Source organism: Octopus bimaculoides, chromosome 1 (assembly GCF_046866305.1).
Source record: "Octopus bimaculoides isolate indiv1 chromosome 1, ASM4686630v1, whole genome shotgun sequence".
NCBI lineage: Eukaryota > Metazoa > Mollusca > Cephalopoda > Octopoda > Octopodidae > Octopus > Octopus bimaculoides.
The window spans coordinates 6,633,415-6,640,914 of NC_142928.1; positions in this window are offsets into that span (position 1 = coordinate 6,633,415).

Below are 7,500 nucleotides of genomic sequence, written 5' to 3' on the forward strand. Positions count from 1 at the left end.
CGTTTCAGACGTTCGGAGGTGACTGGGCCACTAACCCCGAAATTCTTGTCATCGTTGGCGGCTGGCCTCACCGAGGTGTCAGGTGATGCCCGTGAGGGCTCTTGGCTTTCCCAATTGCTTTATCCTCGCCATCGGTCATGGTAATGCTGCGAGCGTGCAGGCTTGCTTCAGAAGGTTCCGTTAAACCTTGCGGCGTGCAACCAGTTGCTGTAAAAAAAAATCCCCACAAATGGTTTCAATCCAGTTTTAACAGAAAGATTTGGAAGAATTAGATGAAAGTTCTCCGACAATTTTCTTTCATGTAAATAAATGTTTATGTTAACTTAATAAGGATACATTTGACACTGTAGTCCAAGATATATTGTGTTTTGTAATAATATAGGATGGGTTTGTCACAGTTGGATCGCTATAGATCGTAAGCGTCGAGTGTTTTTGTCATTGGCTGCGGCACATAGATATGAAGTTATATGAGATAACCAGAGTGGTGTTTAATACGACCTGGTCAGAGTGATATCATTTAATATGCCATAATCACAGCGATATCATAGAATGTGGTATAACCCTAGCACCAAATATATGTTATAACTACAGCGCTGATTGTAGAATATATCATAACGACAACGACAACTGGAAGTAGAACAGAATGACGGAATAAGACTTACCTAACTTGCCGTTTATTGGTGAGTAATGGTAACATCACTGGTCCAGTCTTGTGGCAGACGGTCTCCTTTTCGAACTGTCCATACATTGGTTTCAAGTTCTTTCTTTCTTTCTTTCTTTCTTTCTTTCTTTCTTTCTAGTCTTATCTGCGTAAGACACCCATTGGATAAACCGAAAAGGTGACACGTCACAAACTGAAGGGCTGCTGGTTCGCACCTTATCAGCGTTGCTGCTTTGTATCAATCATTGAAACCTAAAAACTGCAAATAGGCTCCATGAGGTGGTATATCGCGCTGTTGCAATGAAAATGAACGTTTTAGAGTTGGCGGATATTTGGTGAAGCTTTATTGCTGGGATCAAACATTCCTGATATCTCGTACATCTACTTCTTTGACTGGGTCCCTATTTCGACCGCTTTTACCCCTCCCCCCTCAACTGTTATCATTGCTGCCAAATACGTGGTACTGTAGGGTTCCAAGTCTTCGTTCAACAGTACCGCAGACATACAGCTTAAACTTACCAGCTGTAATATAAACATACCATCTCTACCATTGTCACTTGTTTGTCATAGACTAATAGCTAATTAATCATATGTCATAAGGGTTAATTAGAAACGATTCATAAAAGCTAATTTAGAAATAATACGTATTTATCTATATGTAACAAGCCATAAAAACTAATTATTAATGTGTCATAAGAATTAATTAGCATCCTTTTATTCTTTTAATGGTCTCCGTCGTAGCACTGCGGCCATGCTGCAGCACTACCTTTATTTATTTTCTTTCAGTTTTGTTGAAGCTTTCTGGCTGGAAGTTGGTCTATGATTGAATTCGTAGCAGCTGAACTTCCATGAATGTATCCTTAAATGCTTGGCTGGTCCGATATCTTCTTTAAGAATTTTTCTAATGTTTTTTTTTAATGTTTTAGTAGAGGTTCCTTTTATATTTCTGATTTCTTTAGATTGACACTTAAACAAGTAAGGCCCTCTAAATATCAGACTGGTACAACAGAATGGTCTTGATCGTGATTTCGAAGGTGGTATATTTGGAAGTCAACAATATTTACCAGTTCCTGCATTAAAATTCTCACTGATGCCGAAGTTTGGAACATTCCCCTCTAGATAAGAACTAATTAGTAGTTAATAAGTTATGAAAACCAGTTAATAATGAACTATAAGAAATGTTCAGCAATGATTATAAAAACAAATTAGTAATAAATTATAAGTGCTAATTAATAGTAAGTTACATGAAATAATTATTAATGGTTCATAAGTTCTAATTACTAACGAACTCTAAGAACTAAGAAGTAATGAGTATAAGAGCTAATTAGTGACATATTATAAGGGCTGGTAAGTAATAAGAAAAGAGAAGTTAATTAGTATTAAGTTAGAATAAATAATGAGCAATAAGTCGCAAATTTTCACTCAGTTATTGTAATTCTTGTACTAACCGTTTTTATTGTTCCTATAAAAAAGAATCCAGAAAGCCATTATGTAAATTTATATTTTCCTAAACTAGCATATTTGACAGAGATATTACAAACATTTTGATTTCTGCGTGTCTTTTGTATTAAGAAGTTGATCGAAACTTCCGGAAATGTACTGAAAAGTTTCTTTGTCTTGGACAATTCTGTTACCATGTCAACAGATTTTCGAGGTGTAGATGTCGAAGTCTTCAAAGAACGTCTGGGCAATTTTTTTATTTGAGATACAAGATGAACCCTTATCCCGGCAGGCGGCACAAAGGGGGGGGGGCAGCTCCGTCCCACTCGCTACTTCACCAGAAACAGTACAGAAAAGAAATCCAAACACACTGAAAGGTTGTGCTCCAGCATGGTCTGAACCTTTGGATGAAACCAGTAAAAGGGGGGGGGGAAAAAGGATTGTAGTCCACTGCTCACTAATAGAGTCGAGATTCCTTGCTTAATTTTGCATTATTCTGACTTAGTCTCATGTATTCAGATTTGGTACTCGTCAGGCTGTCCATATATTCAACATTCGAAATGCATTCTAAAAATCTATCAAATTCCATACCCATTCTGAAGATTTCGTATTCTTATGCGATATTCATTGGAAATATGAAATAAATATGAGAAATTTACCATGAATGATATTACAGTTCTATATCTAAGAGATGGGGAATTATGTACATTATTTACATTATTTACATTTGATGGATATTTGTCCTCATCTTGTTTGTTGTTAACACAACGTTTCGGCTGATATACCCTCCAGCCTTCATCAGGTGTCTTGGGGAAATTTCGATCCTGGGTTCTCATTCCTAAGGTTTTCTTCGATCTTCTTCTTCTTCTTCTTCTGCTCCTCCTGCTCCTCCTTGTTCTCCTCCTCGTTCTCCTCCTCGTCGTCCTCCTCGTCGTCCTCCTCGTCCTCCTCCTCGTCCTCGTCGTCGTCCTCCTCGTCGTCGTCATCGTCCTCCTCCTCCTCCTCCTTCTTCTTCTTCTTCTTCTTCTTCTTCTTCTTCTTCTCCCTCTTCTCCTCCTCCCCCTCCTCCTCCTTCTTATTCTCCTCCTCCTCCTCCTCCTCCTCCTCCTCCTCCTCCTCCTCCTCCTCCTTCTTCTTCTTCTTCTTCTTCTTCTTCTTCTTCTTATTATTATTATTATTATTATTATTATTCAGGTCTCCGAGTTCGATTCCAAGCAGTGACCTGAATAATAATAATAATAATAATAATAATAATAATGAATGGGAACCCAAGTTCGAAATTTCCCGAAGACACCTGATGAAGGCTGGAGGGTATATCAGCCGAAACGTTGTGTTAACAACAAACAAGATGAGGACAAATATCCATCAAATGTAAATAATGTAAATAATGTACGAGTGATATTACTGTAAACCAAAATATGCCAGAGTCTTGTAGCTTTTCGTTTATTTTAGCCATTTAATGATGAAAAATATGTTCATTCTCTGCCACCTGTTCAAAAAAGTAAAACAAAAAGTAAAAACAGAAATTGAAAAAAAAAAGAAAGGAAAGAAGATATGGCATTCATTAAAAAAATTCTCGTTGCTTAAATATCAAACTACTTTTGCTGAAATAAAAATGATTATTAAAATATCATTGAAATGCAAATCTCAAGTTTCGAATACGATACTTTAGATATCACGTTCGTCCAATGAATATGAAAAATGATTTTATCCAACTTTATAAATTATTTATAAAGTTACTCATTTTTCAGCAATTTTTTTTGACAGTGTTGACACAAAACTGACAGAATATGGCGTACAGGGTTTTAATTAGTCGTTTCAAATGTTGATAATTACAAACTGTAACTATTATTATTAAAGCCATGCCACATCAGAACTGCACGATGTAGTAATTTTACCTCAAGTTTTTCTCTTCCATGAACGGTAACCATGGAAACCTGGTTATCAATTACAATTATCGTTTTGAGCTGTTTTATTCTTTCTAAACATGTTCTGTTCTTTCGTATTCAACACATTTAAAGCTGTATTTTAGAATATTTCTTTTAATGCTAATGCTGCTAACACCGATGCTAGCGCTGAACGTGGCCGTAGAATAATAAACAATAGCCAAGTTATTTGACCCTCGAAGAAGTGGATTTGGAACCCAGCTGCAGCCAACTAAACTCTTTCACGCAACAATGTCTTTAAGACGAGCCAAGGCGGGAGCGGACAATCGACCTGACAGAAATAACTACCAAATCTCCCTGAAATCGCACATGTCTGTTTTAAAATCAGAATCACGTTGGATAATTCAATGTCAGAAACAGTACATCTGAATAGCAGATGAGATGGTCATGTCTGGAATGTCTTCTATCATAGGCTTGCTTCATCAGGACGGTCCTACGCATGGACAGCAGGACAATTAGTCTTTGACAGAAATAATGTGGCATCTTTTGTAGTTTACCACGAACACAAAATTCGGTGCAACTTTGTCCAGGAACAAAACAACAAAAAACAAAACATTATATACATTATTTACATTTGAAGGATATTTTTCCTCATCTTGTTTGTTGTTTCGGCTGATATACCCTCCAGCCTTCACCAGGTGTCTTGGGGAAATTTCAAACCTGGGTTCTCATTCCTAAGGTTCGAAATTTCCCCAAGACACCTGGGGAAAGCTGGAGAGTATATGAGCCGAAACGTAGTGTTAACAACAAACAAGACGAGGACAAATATCCGTCAAATGTAAATAATGGAAATAATGTACATAATTCCTCATTTCTTAAATGTAGAACTGTGTTAAAAATAAGCATGTTTAATATTGTGTCAAATAATTATGAGATTCTGCATTTATATGAAGGAACCAATGTCTATTTGTTTGCAAGTAGCTGACTTTAAAACTGGAAACGAAAAGTTTCAATGGAAACCCGACCACATGTTGACAGGATATTTTACTAATAACGGTGGCTTTCCATTTGATGACGATTAGATCGATACACAGGGATACAGATACTCTGTATAAGGTCACCCAGGAGTCATGACCTAAACAGGGCCCGGCCCCTTTAAAGTGTAAGAAGTTAAAGGCCGAAACACTTGCTTGAGGAAGGTTTCTTCTGCTGTTCGGTTCTTTTGAGAGTTTCTTGTAACAGCATATAGGGAACATGGGGATATAATCGATAGATGATCAAACAAGTAGCCAAGAGACCGGTGTTTTGTATCTTGTCACTGACATTACGTTGGGTCAGTGGTTAAAGTCCGTTACACATAAGCGATCCACTTAGCTGTAGAATAATTTGAGTGATATGATAAGATTAAAAAACAAAAAAAAAAACAAAAAATAATCGCCATTGTGAGAGCAGCACTGTAAAATTACTCAATATTAAGTGAACTTGCGATTCTAAGTTCAAGTTTTCATGTCGATGTAGCTTGGAAAGGAATAACTCACAAAAAGGTAATTTGATAAAGATTCAACTGGGTTAAGATGAACGTCTGATATAAATCAACGACAATATCATACATTGAAGATTTACTAAATTTGTCAGCTCAGTCACAGCATGTCATAGTTATGAGTCAAGTCTGTATATTTTGTAGCAAACATTCTTTAGTCATTAGATACATTTTTCTCAAAGATTATATCATGAAAGTAGAAAGTTGATCAACCTTCAAACGACAGTGTCCAACAGTGTGATCTAATAAAGAATCACTAAATTCACAGCAGCAGTTCTCAAATCAAGCTTGTCTTGTGACATAAGTAAAACGATAGTGTTGAACAGAGTGTTTTGATATCCGTTTAGCAGTAAGAAATGTTTTATTGTATATTTAGGAGATGCTAAGCAGAAAAATGAAAGTCTTCCTTCAAAAGTCTAACAATTAGCTTCAAACTGCTTGCTTTGTTGTATCAGACAAAAAGAAAATAGCTGAAAGAAAATGGCTGACATAAATAGATGAATATATATATATATATATATATATATATATATATATATATATATATATATATATATAAATGTATATAAAGGCGCAGGCCGACCAAAACCTTGTGAGTGGATTGGTAGACGGAAACTGAAAGAAGCCCCACGTATATATATATATATATATATATATATATATATATATATATGCATATGTACGTGTGTATATGTTTGCGTGTCTGTGTTTGTCGCCCCAACTTCACTTGGCCACCGATGCTGGTGCATTTACGTCCCCGTAACCTAGTTCAGCAAAAGAGTTCGATAGAATAAGTACTAGGCTTACAAAGAATAAGTTCTGGCGTCGATTTGTTCGACTAAAGGTGGTGTTCCAGTATGGCCGCAGTCAAATGACTGCTCCTTGTTTCTCTCCTTGTTTCTTTCTGTGTTCCTTTCAGTTGAAGAGCGTAGGCTCGAAACATTAAAGACTTTCTCTATTCCTGAGTGTTATACTAATACATCCATTTGTTGTTTACACCACCTGTCTTCGTCTGTTGTTTTTTTCGTAAATTTTCCCATATATATATATATATATATATATATATATATATATATATATATATATATATATATATATATATATATATATATATATATAGATATATATATATATATATATATATGACTAAATAAATAAGTTAGTAAATTAATAACTAACTAAAAAGATAGGAGACTAAATAAATGATGGACTTGTCATGCCTCAATAACGAAATATGTGTGACAAAATACTAAGTATTCGAGGTTGGTTTTAACTGTGCAGCGTGCGATCGAAAAGATGTTACGACGCGCATTATGATAACAACAATATGGAGGGAAAGGTAATGATATAATAAATAAATAGTTTTAGGGTAACTCAATCGTAGAAAGAAAAAGTAACAAGTTGTAGTAATTAAATGAAGAGAGGGTGTATAGTGGCTTCTAGATTATTCGGAAAAGAAGGAAAGAGACATTAGTAGTGGTGGAAGTTATTGACTAGTCGTGTTCTTAAGTGTTAAGGTTCGATTTCAATGAGGAGTGTTTAGATGGATATTGAACATCTTAAGAACATATAATTTTACGAAGTTGAATTGGTTGATAGATTTTAAAAGAGATGTCATTAGTAAAATGACTTGTGTGTTTTCAGATCAGATCTGGTAAAGTAGAACTTTGATCATAGGCGTTCAGTCGTTGACCACACCGTTTCTTATTTTCTTAGGGTTTAGTCTTGGGTCTATCACGCTACACACACACACACACACATGCATGTACGAAAGTATCAAATATATATATGTGTGTGTGTGTGTATGTGTGTGTATCACATTATTTTCCATAGAGTCTGCACTGTGAGACACTGAGTTCATTAGCTTTTATGATTGAAGATCATAAAGCTCTCAGTAACTTCTGAAAGTCTGACCGCTTCCAGTCGTGCCAAATAGTATCGATGCTGTCGAGAAATGACCAGTTGCTTTTGCC